The sequence below is a fragment of the Oxyura jamaicensis genome, chromosome 6 (assembly GCF_011077185.1).
Source record: "Oxyura jamaicensis isolate SHBP4307 breed ruddy duck chromosome 6, BPBGC_Ojam_1.0, whole genome shotgun sequence".
Classification (NCBI taxonomy): domain Eukaryota; kingdom Metazoa; phylum Chordata; class Aves; order Anseriformes; family Anatidae; genus Oxyura; species Oxyura jamaicensis.
Window position 1 is genome coordinate 10,265,992 of NC_048898.1, and position 20,502 is coordinate 10,286,493.

Genomic DNA, 20,502 nt, shown 5'->3' on the forward strand with positions numbered 1-20,502 from the left:
CTGGCACTGAAAATTTTATAGCCAATTTTATTTGAGCAAGAGCAGTGGAGAAACCAAACAAAACACTGAATCAAATCCAGAAAAACATGAAGCATTTCAGAGAAACTAAAGCCAAGAGAAAGAGAAAGCATTGCTTGATGAAATGGAAAAAATATGGGCAATGAGAGGAAAGGTGTTAACACGTGTATGTCTAACAAAATCACTAAAATCTACTTGTCAATCCTCCTTTCCCCATTAAACAAGAACAAGCATTACATAAAGAACTGATTTTTTTAAAGACATCAGAAATAAGCTCTTATAACTCCTTTTCTATTCATAATTATAATTTTACAAGCTTATGACTCCACTGAAATTACCTGGAATGCTAAAAATGAATATAAATTTTCAGTGAGGACTAAATTATTTAATGAAAATTTCAAGTGGAATATAACATTTAAAAACACATGCATAATTTTCTAACACCTTTCTGTCACAGAATTTAGATGGAATATAAAGATGTATTTTTTTTTAAAAAGTGCCTACATATAGTAAGAATATGCAGATTTTATAAAATAATTTTGAAAATATTGGAAAACGTATATACGCATATAACAAAAATATGATGAATATTTTGATGTGTTGTACAATAGCCATCATGATAACTTATATCATGGTACCTTCTATACTTTCTAATCTTCCCTTTCTAGTTCTGCTACAATCATAATTCATTTATCTACATTTATATAAGTATAAATAAAAATGTATAATTACATATTATATTAATCAATTAGTTTAACTGAAGCATGAAATTAAACATAATAATTTATATTTTGTATATACATGTCTCTCCACATAAGAACAGAAGTTGTATCTTATTCCAATGTACTTTATTGCAGAACAAAAAAAATAAAACCATGGAAGTTCGTGCCACCCAAGATAATGCTTTTCATTGAGTCTAGTCTAAATTCCCCCCAGCAAATCCTACTAGACAGCTGTTTCCCTGGTTTTGTATCTATTGCCATAGCAGTTATTTTATACTTAATGCATAAAAAAAATGTATAGTATTTAAACCCATTTCCCTCATTGGGCAAAATAGTTTTGTTTTTGGGCAAAAGTGTTTTTTTTTTTTTTTTTTAATACTGTAATTTTACTTTAGACACTGAACAGCTAAAGCAAGAAGCAAGTTCTATGAAAGCCTTAAGAAACAGAGTGAACATTAGTTTGTCCCATGCAAACAGTTCATCATAATCTTTTTTTTTTTTTTTCATTAAAAAGAATAAAGAAAGAGTGAAAAAGGAGTGAGAGAGGAAGAAATTTCCCCCAATAAACTCACGAGTTTGTTGAAAATGAGTAACAAACAGAGATTAGAGCATCATTTTGTATGGTAGGGAAGGGGGAAGCTGCAGGGAAACATGATGTTCTATAAACTGATAGCTGATAGAGGAAGATTTCCTTGTCAGAGATTAGAATTTTGATGTAAAAATGTACAGTTTCTGAAGTTTTCAAAGCTATGATTCAAGGACAATGTAGGAAAAGGGCAACAAGTTATGCAAGCAGCTGGAAGAAATCAAGTCAGTTTTGTAAAGCTTTAACATTAATAGTTATACAGTTACTTTTAAATCAGAAATCCCTAACTGACTAGTCCTCACTTTACTGTAACTTTCTATTTTCACACTTTTAAGTCCTCCATATTGTTATATGCCTTTGGTATTATCCCCAAAGGACTTTCACCAGACTATTAGAACAACACTTCAGCTGAATTTCTCCAAACACTGACTACTGCAAAATTGTGATGTGGCTACTTTCGCTAAGTCACGGATATATATAGCTCATGAAGCCATGACTATGTTTTCAAAAACAAATAATAAAATGCAGTTATGCTTAACATAGTGGTGTCTTTTTCTACATAGTCAAGTAAAAAGTGCGTGCAATTAACTGCTGTTATTTAATAGTGTATAAGGTTATTTGGTTGGATGATTCAGGGAAGAGCAAAGTTCTATACAATTACTTGATTTTTTTCTTTTCCCCATTTAATGAAAATGCCATTTTCCTTCCTTTGTGTTGCTGTTTGTATTTTTTATTATCTTACAGGGTTCTATTTTACTTTTACCAGAGGCTAATTGTTGAAAGTTCCTTTTAAGTCAAGATAGCATAACCTCTAACTCTTCTGTGTCAAAATGATTAAAATGTGTATATAGGTTCATGCTTTTATTGATTCTTGTAACTTGCTTGTGCAAACTTTTAAAATTTATTGCTATGTTCCTTCTACTTATTATTGCAACCAACTATTTATGCCCTTTCTCTCAGGGCCAGGTCTGAAAGAGAAAAAAAGTGAAACTAGAACAGCTTTTAAAAGAAAATACTTACAGCCTAGAAGATTTACAAGCCAGCAGCTACTCACAAAATAGACATATTTCTGTCGTGTTTAGAGATCAGCTAGCAGAAAATCCTGATGGAATGGACTTTTATTACACTGTGCTTGGATCTGCGCTACAGCTTCTAACCTGGCTGTAGCTCTTTGCCTAGATCACTGGCTACTGGAAGCTCCTTTTAAAGGAAGGGAACAGAAACAACTAGCTGGGGTGGAGTAGGGGCAATGCTAGTGATCTGAGGGGATTTTGCTTCAAATACATACTCATCTGGACTGAGTCAGAGGTATTAAATGCCTGGAGAGCAGGTAACTATCAGACAGGTCTCTCTGTAAACATTTTAAAGACTTTGGGACTGTGCGAACTATGAAGGGATTCAGGCAGGAAACTTGAGCTTTAGAGTCTTATAAATTGAATTTAGATGTGAAAGGTGCGAAAAGAATGAGAAATTCCAGGTGGTCACAATTGACCTGGCTGTCCTTATTGTCTGGCTACAAAAACAACCACTCTTTCAGTGACGAAATATTGGCAAATATTTGGCTCATTTGGCTCACCATAACATGTCAGGGTGTCTCTGTCGTTTATTGGTAGAATTGCTATTTGAATGCATGGCAGGAGATTGTCATTGGGTCTTTAAGAAAACAGTAACTTACACTTGTTATTCTGGTGATGCGTGACGATGCTCCTAGTTATTCTGAGAACACATCCTTGTCCAGGCATGCCCTTTCAGTTACAAGAGCAAGAGGAATTAGAGAAGTCTTTATGTGAATACTAATTTTATGTTAGGTGAACACAAAGACTTTTATCAAGAAGTTTTACTGAAGTTTGGCAAAGTTAATAACAAAGATCCCAAATATCTTCAAGCTGACAGACTGAGATTAAAATGCCATATATTTTTAAAGTTGACTGAGGATGATCAAGTTTGTGTGTGTGTTGGCGTCTGTGTCTTTATCCTTAAGAATTCCAGAACATCCTCTCAAAAAAGGAGGTTGTGATACTAACCCCACATATTGGCTTTTATAAATAAATCCTCCAGTGTTTCTATTTTATTCTAATTCCTGCATGTATGACAGAAAATGAGAGTAAGGACAGAAAATGAGAGTAATAACTATGCATCTAAGACATCCTCTCTTTAAGAATACAGAAAAACAGCTTTTCTTTTATGTCTTTTGATGACCTTTAGCTCTTCTAATGTCCTAAGTACTATTTCTTATAACGGCAAAATCATGGTAGAACAGACAGGATAATTATGATTTTCAGTTATAGTCCTTCTAATGAAGTAAAAGTTCTCAATAACAATAGTTTAGAATACAGTTTGGCTTCCTCTATGATTTTCTTTTAGTTTCTATTTGAAATTTTAGGTTAAATTTCTCATAAGAAAATATGAATTTTCTCTACTACATTTTTTTTTCCAGAAAGCATATGGAATGCCTTTTTTTTTTTTTTTTTTTTTTTTTTCCCTCTCCTGACAATGTCTCTTGATTCATTTTCATAGCTTTGGGCTGCATTCATGTCATATTTCTGTAGAATTAATATTTTTCTACAACACCATTAAAAACTTCCACAAAGATGTGTACATCTTCCAAGTTTTGTAAAAAAGTCGAAGGTACGTGCACATGTTTCTAAACAGCTAGAAGGACATGAGTGCTATTCTTTTCCTGAGGCTCAGAGGAAGACAAATTCAGGAGCATGTCCTCTCTATAGATAAAATGTGACAAAACACAACTGGAAACATTTTGAAAGTAATCAAAATGTTCCTTCCTCATCTTTCAAAACAGTTATCTTGACTCTAAGAAAATAAAAGACGATTTTTTCCTTCTGGAAATGGAAGAGAAATGAGGTGTTCATATTTACTATGAAAAGCAAGAATCATCTTTAATTCTGTAGGTCCAGCTATATTAAAACAATAAAAACTGATCTAAAATGACAGCCCCTATTTAAAACAAACTTATTTCTTTCCTCAAGAAAGAAAAAAGGCCATTGCCGTTCCCCTACCCATTTTCCGTTTCCTGTATAGGTACTGGTATACTCAGAAATAGAAACCACATAATTCAAATTCTGTATAAAAGCCCATTCTCCTGATATTTCCAGTCTGACCAAAAAAAAAAGAAAAAAAAAAAAAAAAAAAAGATGCTGGTAACCTAGAAAAATGAAATTCTGTGAGTTTTAGGATGGAGTATTAGCTGTATAGAACATCAACATCCATGAAAAAATGGAGAGGAATTAGCAAATTTACATGTTATTTTTTTCTAACATATGAGATGGGAAAATCACTGTAGCTCAGTGCCCTTTTCAGTAAAAGGGGATTATAAAATGATGTAGACTTAATGCTGTTACTTAGGAAAACAGAAAAGAATTTATAGCAACACTATTATATCAAACATTGAAAATTCTGGAGTATGCAACTTAATGCTGGTGGTAATTGTCAGATGTCCAGGGCTTTAACCTGATTAGTGAATTAAGAACTCAGCTTAAGAAAGTATTTTCTTCTAAAAAGATATTTTCTTACAAACAGCATATTACCAACACTTCCTCCCCCTACAAAGAATCTACTGTTTGTGTTTCCTTAGAAGAGCATATTATAGTCAAATCAGCCTGGAACATTGCTGCTGCTCAGTACTTTTTGTACAATAACTACTTTCATTGCCTAAGTTATACAGCTGTGTTTGAATGTATAAGCAGCTTAACATTTGTTTACAGATCCATCTGACCTTTAAGAATGTAGGAATCTTTTTCTGTTTCTCTAATTTCTTCTTAATATTATGCCATAAAGGACATGTCTTAGCAATAGTATCACCGCAGGATAAAAATGGTAAAATATTTCACATTACTTACATTAATTTCAAAAGAATTCTCAGGTTTCCATGGCAAAACACATTCATTTGCTGTTATTCGCAATATTTATTAATTTATTCAAACCCCATCTGAAATTCTATGCGCATGCACACACAAAATTCTACTAGATCTAAATGTACTAAACTCCCATAAATACAATCTTATATCACCATCATCTTGACACAATCCTATGCAAATTTCATGAATAATTATCTCAACAGAAGAGCTTAAAAAATGAATGACCCACCCTGCTTCCACTAAGAAGCCCAGTGAACAGATTTGAATAATATGGGTAAAACAGATATCAAGGAAGCTCATTATTCAATATTTTTCTTAAAAAGCCTCTCATTTATCTTCCCAGAATGGCTTTATATTTTGGTTTACAAAGTTGTTTAGGGAGGGAAATTTCAGATATTATAATTTCCATATGTATTTAACATGGGGATGCAACCAGTAGGCCTGTAAGCCCTACTGCTATATACATGTCACTATAAACAATGAAATTAGGCTGTATCACACCATAAGGCAGTTGCAATTACAGCTAAGCATTGATTACCCTGTCCAGGTGTTACAAGAATGAATGAACTGCATTCCTCTAGAAAAGATTATGTATGCTTCTCTGTTCAAATTATCTTGAAGATAGGGGAAAAAAAGGAAGAACCCCTGCTCTTTGAGTGCAGTATGCTTAAGCAGATGGGACTATACATATGGATGAAATAATTGAGATTCAGTATACAAAATGCACTATGCATTCTGCCCTCCCTGCAATTCAGAGATTTTACTTTACACTACGGAAGCTTACTCCTACAAAAGACAACCCAAAATAACTGCAAATAACTTTCTATATGTTAGTCTAAAAAAAAAAAAAGGAAAGAAAAAAATACCACCACACTTTAAAAAGGAAAGTAAGGCATGATATACCATAACTGTTTTTCAGCACAGTCATAGCAGGAACATAAAGGTGTTACTCCAAAACACAGTTTATGAATTAGCTTCACTCATGCTTATATTTTGATCTTTTACCTTTTATAACACCCTACCTTCAATTAAAACACCCATTTATAATTTTCTTTTAGAAGAAACTATCATCTTATGAGAGTAGATAGCTATTCAAGCAAACCAAAGTTATGGAAATTAGAACACCAGACAGGCTGCATCACATTTACTGAAGGAAAGGTGATATTTACTATTTTCCACTATGTTAATGACACTCACAGGCTTGCTGACAAACGTTAAGGAGAAAATTTAACCTTTAACCCAAGTCTAGTCATTAAAATCATATTTTGAAAGCCTTAAAATACATCTTTTTCCCATAACAACAGTATGCACCTTAATTATGCAGTAGCTATTGCAGTTGATCTTCCATTTACCTTGGCTCATAAAAATGATCAATCATAGTTTAGCTGCTACTGTACCTTTACTGAGATTTTCAATCATTTGTGTTAGTTTGCCAGTAAATGCAAGATTTTGTCTGAAATACAGACTTGGTAATGGCACATTTAATTATGACTCCAAATTATGGCTACATTTGAACATAGATTACCCTGAAACTCTAAAAAAAAAAAAAAAAAAAAAAAAAAAAAACAGGACAAAAGCATATTTTTCATCATCTATGATATTGTTAAGTGATCAACAAGCATTGTTAAAAGTTCTTGATCCAAGCTAGAGCCTCATTCAAAACCTGTTTCCTGCAATCATAATAACAAATGAACAGAGGATACATTCTCAAAAAGTCCAAAGCATTTTTGTAGAGATTTTATAACCTATTATTGGAACTTTCTAACTGAACTGAGGAGTTCAAGGAAAATATAATTTATTATGCAATTTTATAAGCTTAAAATGTATCCTATTAAATGACAGTGGTAACTTTCTTTAAATACCAGCATTTATTTTGACGATAACAGGAAAACATTTTTCTTTACCTACCACCAAGCAACTCTTAAAAATTTCTGATCACTAACTATGATTCCGCTGAGAAAGAGGAATTCAATAGACCTGTTAAATATAAATGAGATGCAGGCTTCTGAAGTTCAGCTTCCTTCTTAAAGTTTTCCTTCCTAATCACTCAGAAATTACAACTTTACATACTTTAAACTGCATCCATCATTTCAAGTTAATATACATTACATGAATGACAGAGATTTAACCCAAACAAGATGTCTGAGATTGTGTTCCTGTTTCTTCTTCTGGAAAACATATATTTGATTTGACTATGCATTTAAAAATTGATCTCCTGCCTGTCACTCACACTGGCAGCTCTGATTTTCTTTGTTTGGAGATTAATAAAAACTCTGAAGGCTCCTTATCCTCAGAGTGAAGAGAGAGATGGAAATAGATTGGCCAGTTGACATGGGTGTATTCCTTGGGTATCCTTGCTAAAACAGCAACCAAAGATTTTCACATGAACAGCTCAAATAAAAGCATTGTCATACTCCAGAAAATGTAAGTTTTATATTAATTTTCAAAATCACTTTCCAATTATATCTTCTGCTAAAAAGGTGGTGACAGCTATATTGCTTATCATAGTATACGATGAACTGTCACAATTCTAAGAAAGTCCATTGATATAATCAGACATATTCAACCTTAACTGAATGAGAATATAGAAAATATGTTTAGAATGATGACAATTTTAAAATCTGATCTTTTTCTTTGATACCACTTAAAACGCAGTAACCTGGTGGTAGTTTCATCTCCTTCAATTGAGATGGAGAAGGTGTGGCAGTTGGGGCCAGAAATTCTATGGTCCAATGATCTATCCAAACATATGGGTTGTGTCTGGAGACATTTCAGGCACAAACTATTGCTTCACTGGGAAATCTTGGGGGTGTCTTTCCTGGACAACAGTATATCATGGAAATTTGGACACTTCAGAGATGAGGGAACAAAAGGCCTCGTTAATCAAATCAGAGTGTTTAGCTTTTTATCACATTAAAATATTCTAGTTACTAACATTTTGAAAAAAAAAGTTTAGGTAAAACTTTATTCTCAAATAATTTTTTTGAGGAAAAACTTTTGTCTTCCAAATTCCATGGCAAGAGTCAGGGCTTTGAGTCAAGTCAGGTGAGCATATGTATTCCTTGGAAAAAGCACATAACTCTAAATATTTGGTTTGTGCACTGGCTTGTGTAAATGCCATTCATAAGGGTCTAACATTTCTCTGTGCATTTTTAAAAAGGTTAAATGCATAGTTTTACTAGGGATGGGACACCTATTACTTTTGTTCTTACAGATCTCCATTTTGAATTTAGTCTACCGTTATACTTGGGCTCCTTTTTTTTAGAAGACAACCTTTTTCTTCACATATTGTATAAAGGGTACTAAAAACTACTGAATAAAATAGATGGTAAAGGGATTACCTTCAACAGCTGGCCAAAGTGATTTCAACTAAAGTTTTTTTAATTGAATAATACTTTTTCAGCCAAACAGAAAAGATGCAAAAAGCAATAAAAAATTTCACTGGTTCATGGTGCGCTCTTTTCTTCTTTTAATGTACAAAGAAGATGCAAGTTGAAAATTGACCTTTTTCAATTAGTTAAATTTTACATATATGCAAGCATTCAGAATGTTTTGTTTTCACTTTAATATGAAGGAAGAGAACCCCCAGAAGCTCAGATTTGTCACCCAAAAAATATATTCTTCAACTGCCTCTAGTTACTACTCAATGTAGTGTTGTAGATTTGCAAAACTACTTGTGAAGAGGATGCCAAAGCAGGTTCTAAAAGCTTAATTGCTGACTGAGTCTGCTTGTAATAAGGCATTTCATTAAATTTGAAGCTGCACTGTATTTTCAACTGTTTGGTGTGCTGTTTGCCTCCAGGAAGTGGGGGAGGAACATGTGATTCAATAATTATTATAATGGTTAAAGATAGATGAGAGATTTTTCCGTCTCAGATGGGAGTCGGATAGTTAAAATTCCTTTCAAACCCTCACCATTAAGACTTCTGTGAATTTCTTGAATTTAAAAAATAAATAAATCTGAAAGGCATTCTATTTATTTAACTGCATTTCTTTTTGCTTGTACACCTACTTAGCCTTCAAAGAGAGATAAATAGAAAGTAACCTCAACATCATGAAGGAACACATCTAATCTGAAAGTTTTAAGCTCAGCTGACAACAATAAAAAGAGTGTTTGGTATGAAGATGCACAGTGATCAGACTGATCGGTTTGAGAAAGGTTCTGAAGAGCATTTGGAACTCACGGGAATGCGTATCAGTGATATGTACAGACCTATTTGAAAGTACATAAAGAGGAATGATAAATAGATAACAGCTGACTCAGAGGGATGATAGAGAGCACCATAGTGTTCCCCTGGGGAGGGAAGAGGGAGCAATAAAGAGAATCCCTACTGGAATGGTGATGATCATGATGAGCGATTTCTGCAGAGAATGGTGCTCAGGTGACCCTGTACTGCATGCACAAAATGGGAACATGCAGTGGACTCTATGAGAACGCTACACTGTGGGTACAACACTAATCAGACCACATATCTGTGACTCAATGCTGCAGTTTAAGTGATACTTTGTATGCACAAGGAGGGAAATCACAAGCAAAGAAGGGATTAAGTAAATAAATAAATAAAATCTCATGACGGAAATGGTCCCTAATCTCTCATGAGATCTCATTCACAAAAATGTTTTAGACATTTAACATACTTGAATATAGAGAATTTTATGCTTTCATTGCACTTTTCCCTATGAAAACAGAAATATAGCAGGCTTGATATAGCAGCAACAGGGTTCAGATACCCAGAAAAACGTGACAACAACTAATGCAAAGTCACCTGCTTCATGGGCAGAGTTGATATAAAAAACATTACAAATGTGTGGGAGTTCATGGATATATAAATAAAGAATAAATCAGATTTTGAAGGTTAATATACCCTTTGAATAAATAGAATTTGGGTGATCTCTTTTCTTCTGGTTTGCACCGATGGTGGTATCTCACAGTTACAAGGATAGATAAGTATTTTAAGGGAGCAATATCCATGTAAATTTGCCTAACATCAACAAGAATCAGGAAAGGGGAGGAAAACCAAGCTTCTGCTTTCAATAAAAAAATAAGGTGTTAGAAAAGTGCTTTTGTCAATACTCAGGCACAGAGAGTGTAAGATGTAAAAGCTCAAAGCACTAAACGCAGCAGTCTTTCATCACACAGAAATCCTGTTGAGGACCATGCAAGTCTTGCTTGATGAAAAGCTGATGAATTTGTCCCAGAGACATGATAAAGGAAATAGTGGTTATTTCTACTTGTTTCATATTGTCATACTTAAACATAAATGGGTGAATTTCAAGCACAGCAGGAGAGCAATAGAAAAACCATTCTATTGGCTTCAGTGAATTGCTAAGCAACATTTTGGTGTCTCCAAGTCTCACTTACAAGACTTTGCCATACCAACAAATAGAGAAACGCTGTAGAAGAGCTCTGAAAAGCCAACAAAAAGTGGAGAAGTTTATAAATCTATAAATCAGAATATAAGATTTAATAGCACCAGTGAGTTGGAGGCTTCTTTAAATAGCTTTCTCTGACCTGAGCCACTGAGAGACCTTGCAGCAACAATAACTGTAATACAAATAATAATGATACAAACAATACCACAAGTATTACTTAAAGGCAAAAGTATTACGTCTTTATGTTACAACACAAACATTACTTGAGAAGTTTCAGCTGAGAGTCATGATAACAGCTGTTTTTCACCAATTTTTAATTTCTAAAACAGCAGAAAATAATCACCCTTTACTAAGATTTGTTTCCTGAAATTAACCTGCTTTTAGACATGCCACGAGCTTAACAGGTAGATTTAAGCTAAAATGTTTTTCTGATTATTCCACCAAATCATAAATATTTTTAGGTTTAAGGTGAGAAACGTTTGGTTAAAAATAATTACATTACATTTTACTTTTTATTACTGTAGTTGGATTCCTTTTTAGAGAAACTTCCTGAGGAATTACTTAAATAGTTTTGATTAAAAAAAAAAAAAAAAAAGTCAACTTTCACATATGGTCTGTATCCAAATACCACTTTACAGTTACCCAACAGTATTACATCCCTATATCTGTTAAACTATTTGAAAGAGTAAAGCAAAATTTCACATTTACGTGGAACACTGCAGTACTGAGAATAAAATGTTGTCCAGGGTCACACAAAGTCTGTGGCACAAACAGAAAAGTCCTGACTTCCAGTCTAGTGCCTTCATGACAGGATCTTTCCAATAAAAAAGGAAAGTATCCTCCAGATCCACTTCTGAGGTTCTCCACAAGGTTACAATTGTAGTTATGTGCGAAGCTGGAAGTTGTGCTTACCATTTTAAATCCAGAAGCATAACACAAGGTATCATATTAGAGATGCATTTGACTTCATTCAGATCTAGTAACAATACTAATTTCTATGGTGTGCTTTCAAATAGCTACACAGAGGTATCAAAATAATACGTCTGGTTGAACAAGATATCTCTATCATCAAAAGTACAGTTAATATAAAGCAAATCCTGCAACTACCATCTTTCACTCATAGCACCTCCCACATCCAAAAGCAAGGAAGCAAGGACTAAGACAAAGTCATGAAGTATGTACTCCAAGTTTCATACTTTCTCAGACAGAAATTAAATAGCCCTTATTAGATTGCAGAATATTTCATTATAAGTAAACAGTTCAGCCACCTTTTTTTTTTTTTAAAAAAAAAAAATGACCTTATCCCAATGGCTTGACAAGTACTATTTTTACTATTTGGCACAATTACAATATGAAGAAACCATGAGGCCAAAGTTGTCTTCTAAATAACTAGATAAATTACTTTCTACATGCAAAATTGTTTCTCTGGATGGTCTCAAAAGCTTCTAAAACACACAAAAAAATACACCACATAGGCCACCACTTAAGGATTTTAAACAACCTCATATTACGTTCCAGGCCCTCATTCAGTCCTAACTTGGGATCAAAATGGTCAGATGAAAATTCAGGCTGGAAGGGACCTCAGAAGTTCATCTAGGGCTGCTTCCTGCTCAAAGCAGGATCAGCTATGATGCACACATCAGTGCCAAAGTCTCCTCTCACTTTCATTGATGCCATGAGCAAACAAAATAGTTGGAGACTTCACACATGAACTTAGCACCTTCTGTATCATTAGCAACTATATATATACATATATATTCGCAAACATCTAAAAAACACTTGCATATATGTGATGCATATTTTCAGTCTAAAACTCTGAATAGATAGGTACTGAATAAACTAAGAGTAAGTACAGACACAACAAAACGGTTTTCACATTAGCTTCTTAAGGCCTTTCAATTATAAAATTTGTTCATCTTTGGTAGCAGATTGTATATTTTGTATTTTATAGCAGAAATGCAAACATGTAATGAAGTGCAGACAACATTTCAACAACTTGTATGCCAGCTGTATTACAAAAATCCTGCTGTTGTCTGAGAGGATGTTTGTGAGTAACTGTAAATATATTGAAAAAAATGCAATTACTTTGAAAAGAATTTTCAATGTTAGTTTAAACACATTTTGACAAACATTACTTCCTTTTAGATTAATGGTGCATTTGTATAATACCTGGAATTCATGAATCATATATAACAATGGGAAAAGATTGAGTTCTCTGATAGATGTTTCTCTTTAGTCAGCAATAAGTGATTCAGATGCTAAATGATGAATGATTGCTGTAGCTGCCGTTCCATGCTCTGCTACAGACTCATTCAGCAGTTAATATTTTGGAACTTTCTCAAGCACTTATAAGACAGTTTATATTTCTAACAGTTGCAGGAACTATATTTTCCTTCTGGAATCGTCTTTCATTTGATTTTCCTTTTCCTTTTTAAATGCAGTATTTAAGGAAGGAAAGAACCATGCTTTCCACACAACATTAGAAACGAGAAAGGAAACAAGGAAGGACGAAAACAAGAAAGGAAGGAAGAGAAAAAAAATCCCAGACCTTAACCAACTTAAACAATTTCCATATATCATAACTTTTAAAAAATATTTAATATATTAATCATCTAGTCTTTAGGACTAATGCATTGCAAATTAAAAGAGGCAATTAAAACACACTATAAAGTTAAAAGAGAATATTAAACTGAAAAAAAAATACAGTATTATAATTGTAAAAATAGTTATTGATTGCACAACAATAATCTTATTTGTCCACCGAGTATATTTTGCCTCATAGTTAATAAGACAGAACAGAAACATGGAGCTTGCAATATTAGTTTACTGCTAATTTGGCACACTAGAAGCTATATCTAAAAAATATTAAATTTTAATTAAGCTGCAGGAGAAAACATTCCATTACCTTAAGAAATAGCAAGTACAGAAGGAAAAGATGCACTTTAATAACAGGAAATGACCAGGTTACTGTCTCTCTGTAATAATGTTTTGTGCTGACAGCACTTAAAGTTTAACTAAACTGGAAAAAAATTCACATGGCAATTCCACTTCCACATATATTTTTGCAAATCCTGGAACACATGCAGCTCACTTTGTACTGGAGCTGATATTTGATTTAAAGTCAAATTTTTATTTTACAAATTTTGCATTTTAAAGTCCTGAAAATTGTATTTGTTTCAGAACTAACTTTATAATTTACCTTTGATTGTAGGTACAAGATATGAATGAAGCTTGAAAAAAATAGCTAATAATTTTTTAACCATAAATGTTTAAAGCTGCTGATTTTGAGAATATGTACACATTCATCCTGCCATTGGACCCTAGACATTCTGTGTTCTCACCTTGTTAGATCTGGTTTGAGATGTTACATACTAAGAACACTCCTGAACACAAATAACGTCATTCTTGTGAATAATACCATTATACCAGCTTGAAGCCATAACCTATGCTAAAGAGTAATTTATAGTGTTGGGAACAGGAGAATCTTTTCTACTCTCGTCCCATTGATGGATGAGGTCAGCAAAGGAGATACATACAGGAACCACTACTTAAGCAATTATGGAGACTAATGGGGTAGATATAATCTGATATATGTATGAGCAGGTTACATTAATTTCATATATGCACAGACCATATGAGAGCTAAATAACCCAGTGATTACTGTACTTTTAATCATTCTGTTGCATTTATTCAAAGACAGGCTTGGTAGCATTATGTCTACTTTGCACGCATGCTATGAGAGCTAGAATAACTTGTTTTTACATTGTGAACATTTGGCTCAATAAAATATTTATTATGCTATAGGCTCATTTGATTTTCAGCAATCTTACCTGGCCTGTGAAATAATTTGAACAGAATGGCTACTACCAGTAAGCCCAGCTCCAAGCTCTCTTGTATTAGTTACGTACTGCTGTATGCTGCTGCTGGAGCTATATTACTTTTGTGGGTTTAATCCTAACTCTGATGACTTAACCAGACAGACTTAGGCTTTCATGCTTCTGAAGGTATGAAAATTGCTCCTGAACTTTTCAGGGCACTTGTTAATTTGTGATGGAAAAAATAAATAAATAAAAATAAATAAAAATAAACAAACATAAATAAAAATAAATAAACAATTTTTGTTTATTCAATGTAAAAATTTGCCTTTGCTGAATTAGGGTCCAGTGTGTTTTCCTTTCTGAAGTATCTCATCTTTATGAAAAAACAAAACAAACAAAAAAAAACCAACACCAACAACAACAAAAAAAGAGTTTAAAATGTTATCACTATGTAAACAATTATAAAATTTTGTAAATATTATGGGTTGTTCTGCAGCAGTTCCAAAAACATTTTAAACAAATGGATCAGTGAGTTTGCCATTCATCTTTCACCAGTCAAGAGGTGTGTCTAATCTGCTTTTTGAGACACACAATGGGAAGTATGTTCGACATATAGCATGAGAAGAAATGCCTTATTTGCTAAGAAAATACACAGAAAAAGCTAACTGAATCAATGTCATAATATTTTTTTGAATTTGTAATTTCTTGGAAAGGAATCAGAGGTCAGAGGAAAAGATCACTGTTACATTGTACAGGTAGAAAAAGTGAAAAAGAAAAATCTTGGTTTAGATTTTTTCAGTGCTAAATTGCATTGCTTTTTAATGAAATGATTACATTTATGGCATTATAAAGGTTTAGCAGATGTTTAATAGCCCAATTTAATTATTAACTTTTGCTTCTGGATAAATAATGCTTTGTCAAATCAACAGGGATGGTAGGTTTTAGTAAAATAGCTGATTATTTTCACTGCACTCACCATGAGGAGTTAACCCTTTAATGGCATACTACTAAAACAGGTTAATTCAGTGGACACTGATAGCTTTTCTGAAGCTACATTTTTAATATTTGGAAAAGAGAGAAAAGCAGCCAGGGTGAGTCATCACCTGGAACTACTGCTAACTCACCACTCAAGTGTATGGCAGACAATCAACATTCAGGTTATGAGCATCAGTACACACAATGTTTCAATGGCTGAAAGCATCCTTCAAACAGTAATGTAAGGTTGAAGTTAAAAAGTTTTAACCACTTTCTGAGTTCAGTTGCTTTCCATACTGCAATATCTGATAATTATTTGTGTTTATTCTCTTATCTGCACAAACGCACCTGCATCGGTGCAAGACAGAGACATTTGGAAGCCTCATTCCTTCAGACATTTAAACTAATTTACTTAAAAAATTTCTTACTAATTTCATTTAAAAATAATTCTAAATCTATTGTACTTTCAGAAGATTTTAGGTGAAAGACTGATATCTAAATGGCTGTAATATGCCTCTCAGAATCGCCTTCCTGCCTATGGGAAGAAAAATTTACAAGATGAGTGATGAAGGAAGGGGGAAAACATGGATACTGAGTTGTTTGGATCACCAGAGGACCTGAAAACCAGCAATTTTTGCATTATCTCAGTCAGAGCTGAGATAAAAATTTGATCCTTGATATCCACACCTTAATGGCAGACTCTAAAAAAGGCCAGCTGAGACACAGCTGAGTCAGCACTCCCCAGCCATTTTGTAACTTCCAGCTGGATGGTCCCTCTGTGCTCATAAGGGAAGTTATGCAGCTGGTAAGATGATAAATGGTCACTGTTTCAGTGAACATTTTTAATGTTGGTCATGGAAGAAAGAGGTTTTATGAAAAACACCTGTTTTAACCCTCAGTTCCTCCCTGGTCCCCTCTCATCTCCACTCCAAAATAAAAATCAAGGATAGGAGATGTAGGGAAAAACAGTTGAGGAGGACTTGATTTTCTTTTATAACTATTTTTGAGATCCAACTGTATACAGTTCTATTACTAACTTTAAATTATTTAGAAAATTTTGTTTTCTTGTATTAATATTTTCCAGCTTTTGGCTTTCAAATATTGTGCTGTGTGGGGTGAATACATCATATCATACCCATAAGGAAAAGTCACTGATAGAGGTCTGCATGCAGAATAGAAAAATCTGAACTTCTCTGCACAAAGATATCATAACATTTTCCAAACAGCTATCTGGATGAAAAGCTGGAAGCTGAAAATTTCATGTACTCCTATATACCAGAAAAGCACAATAACATTGTAAAAAGCAGCTAGTGCGACAAAATTTGTCTTCAGTGACAGTGGTTTAACGGAGATAAAGAAGGAGGATAAGAATCTTAATCCATATTTTAATGAAGATAAAGGTGATGGATAAAGAAGGAGAAGGAGGAATGTGTTCCATATCTTTCAGTATCAGTCGAGATAGTCCCTCACAGAGAGGTCATTATTTAATAGGAATGGTGACACACTCAAATTCCACTATACACAAATTCCAGTGAGCTCTCCCCAGTATAACCCACTCTTTGATTTCATCTTATGCGTCTGTAATAATCATGTAAAAATATTCTATAGGTCAATTGATGAAGATTTCCATTTATGTATAGGCTCCACAATGACTAAACACATGGTGGTAAAAACCATTACAAAGACTTCAATTTTTACCTTATAGGATTCCATAGAAATCAGTATTACTTTTTAGTGCTCAAGTACTAATGAATTCTTTGCATGGAGCACAGAAATATCCTTGTGCAGGATAAAGAAAGAAATGGCTGGGACAGAGCTGCCTGTGGGAAGGAAAATCTAGTGTTAGGAAGGACCACTTTCTGCATTCATGAGCACTAAGCATCACTTATTACATTCCTAGTGTGTAAAACAGAGAAAGCCAAGCTCCAGTGCTGTTACTTGAAATCCCATAAAAGATAAAGAGTCATGAAGTTATGGCCTTACACCCCACCTATCTACAGAAGAGCGTAAACCAAACTCAGATAATGTCTCCCACACTACTTTGTAATCATTCCTGTTCAAGTCCATTACCTGCAAGAGGGAAAACACATCTCTTCAGCTTTAATATCATGAACAATAGCTTAAAGTCAGATTCTAATCTTATGGACTGGCATTCAGGAGTTTTAACTGAAGATTATTGAACACAAGTATAGGCATTGACAATGCAACTCACTTTTCTGCTGAGATTTTAAAGTCAATACATCTTTGCCAGCTGCATCTGGAAGCACTGTAAGGAATTTTGAGCATTTGGATTCCTTTGCCTTCTCATTTCTACATCTGATCTTTATTCTGTATGAGAATGATAAAATAAATTAAAAGTAGAGAATTTCCATCAGTTATTATAAAGTGATGACTGTTCAACTTAATGAATTAGGAAAGTCAACACCAATTATTTTAGAAACAAACTAATGCTTAGAAAATTAAAGCCATATTTTACTTCTAGAATTTTTTATTTTTGCTGTCAGATGATGCTCTTATTTCTGATATTTTCATATTTTCTTCAGATAAAGTAGGTAGGAGGCCACACATTATTACTCCCAGTCCTTTATTTAAGATACATTCCTTGTTTGTAGGACATTATTTCTCCAAATCTTTCTAAGATCTGTTTCATTGCTTGTTTTTATATGATTTTAGTAAATTAATCTTTGGAATTACTCTTCCCCTAGCTCTCACTGTAGAAATTTTTGATGAAAAAATTAAACTACTTTTTACCTAGCTGCCAACAGCAGTCACAGCCACAACCTTAGAACCACAGAAGGACCTGCTGAGAGCTCCTTCAGCCAGTGTTTCTGCAACTCTTACTGTTATCCCAAGCTAACAAGATCAAAAACAGTGCCTGTACACTTCCAGTGGCATACAACTGGATACCATGGCTGCTGTGCTGACATAGTATGTCTAAAAGCTCCTTTCTACTATATTTTGAATACCTTCCATCACCCAAACTCAGCGAACTATTATCAACCATATTTTCAACCATATTTTTTGGTTAATGAATGAAGTCTGACACACTAGTATGTAGAAGATGCTGAATGTCTACAGTGATGCAGGTCAGCCCAAGCTCATTTAAACTAATGACAGACTTTCTTTTCATTTTGGCGGACTTTGAATCAAGATAATAGAAAAGAATTTAAATATATACATATATATATTTGTTTTTTTCTCCCCTGAATGAGAGCCATGAAAAGTGGCAAACGTAACAATGAAGTTTGGATATAAAGGTAAAGTCAGCATTATGAAAGATTTTGTTATGCATTTACACTCTTCATAAAAGAAAATAATGTATATCTCTGCAAAATAGAATCACATCAGGGTTTTTACGCCAAGTATTAACTTTCAAGTGCTCCCTGGTGGGTTTTGGTCAATTTCTGTGATAAAGATCATTTATAGTACCAGAAATCTTGTGGGCATTTTTGGAAATTACAGACCCCTTCTTAACAATACTGATGAACATAGATACTAATACTTTCTCCCTTTCTTTTTATAACTATAAATTTGAATTACACTTGTTTTACTTAATATATTTTATGAAGCTACAAATTGGAACACTTTATTTAGGTGAATAAATTAAATGAATTTATTTTTAAATTATAAAGCAAAATATGAATTAAACACGATTCATTTATACACAGAATGTGGAGTTTTCCTATTGTTGTTCTCCACTAAGTAACAAAAGCAGCATTGCCAAAGTGCTAAAATATAGTTGTGCAGAATGTATTTCCCATTCAGCAAAGCTTATCATAGTAAAAAAAAACAACCAAGCAACCATATTTTAGTTCTACAATTAGTAATTCTTTTGCATGCCAAATGATGTGCTTATTTTTGATTGTAGGTAACGTTTCCCCTATGTGATGAAAAAAAGATTCCATATTCAATAAAAATCCCAGTGACTTCAAAGAGTTTGGGATGTTACTATTCCTGTAACCAAATGATAAAATCAAAAGACCAGTGTTGTTATTGAGGTGTCACTGGATTTCTTCAGTTGTAACAGACTTTTTTGTTAATGTATTTATCCATAGGCAGTTGCCTAGATAGCAGACAACAGTGCAATGTGACCGGGTCAGTCCTGTATATCACAATACTAAAACTTATACTTCTCATTCTCAAAACCCTGTTTATTCTCAGTTCATTTATGTCTCCTCCTCTTATATCCCTCCCTCAAGCTAGAATAGTCTCCAATTTTTCATATGTATTTGTCTTTAAATACTCCTTGAAAATCCATGCCATCTTTGAAATCTTTCTGTGCGGATGTACTCTTGCATAGGATATGTATAGAGTCCCATGCTTTCCCTTCTTCCATATGCTTGATTTGAGACTAGAGGAGACAAGGTCGTTGAAGGAGAAGTCTTGTCATATCTGTTCCAAAACCTTCCGTGCTTGGACGGAGTTTTATAGTTATTTAGAGTAGACTATTGACCCTTCAGATTTTATCTCAGTTTTAATCAGTGTTCATGACATATTATTATGTTTTAACCCCGAGATGCCTCCATTACTCCAGTTACCAGTGTTATTCCAGGCAACAATGTCATGTAGATTTGGAATCCTGAAATGAATAAAGCAGGTGGAATATGTCTGAAATTAAAATAAATAAATAAAACAAATAAATAAAATAAAGTGAAGAAACTACAGGTTTAAACAGGAAAAAAAAAATAAATCCTGTCATTTTGTCACAGTTTTAATTTAGTTAGAGAAAATACTCCAGTCATCAAGTCTGACACTTACATACAACTCTGAGCTGGACACAGGCAATCTACAGAGATATAACCATTTTAACTGTAACCACATAAAGACAGATCTTATCAGAAGTACCAGTACACAAATCTAAACTACCATTAAAGCCTACCGAACACTTGGTACAAACAACAGAGAATTAAATATTTGAGCATAAAATAACCGTCTAAGGATACAGTAACTGCTAAAAAACAATCATAATTTGTTGGAAATCTGAGTAATGATAGCTGCATCCCAGTCAATCACATTGTCACTTGGCATGAGCCCAGATGACCAAGAACAACAGGAGGAATGCGCTGGAGGCTTATTTAGCCACCTTTAGATGGTTTCAGTTTTAGAGGACAGTCTTTAGTATTTCTTGAAATTCA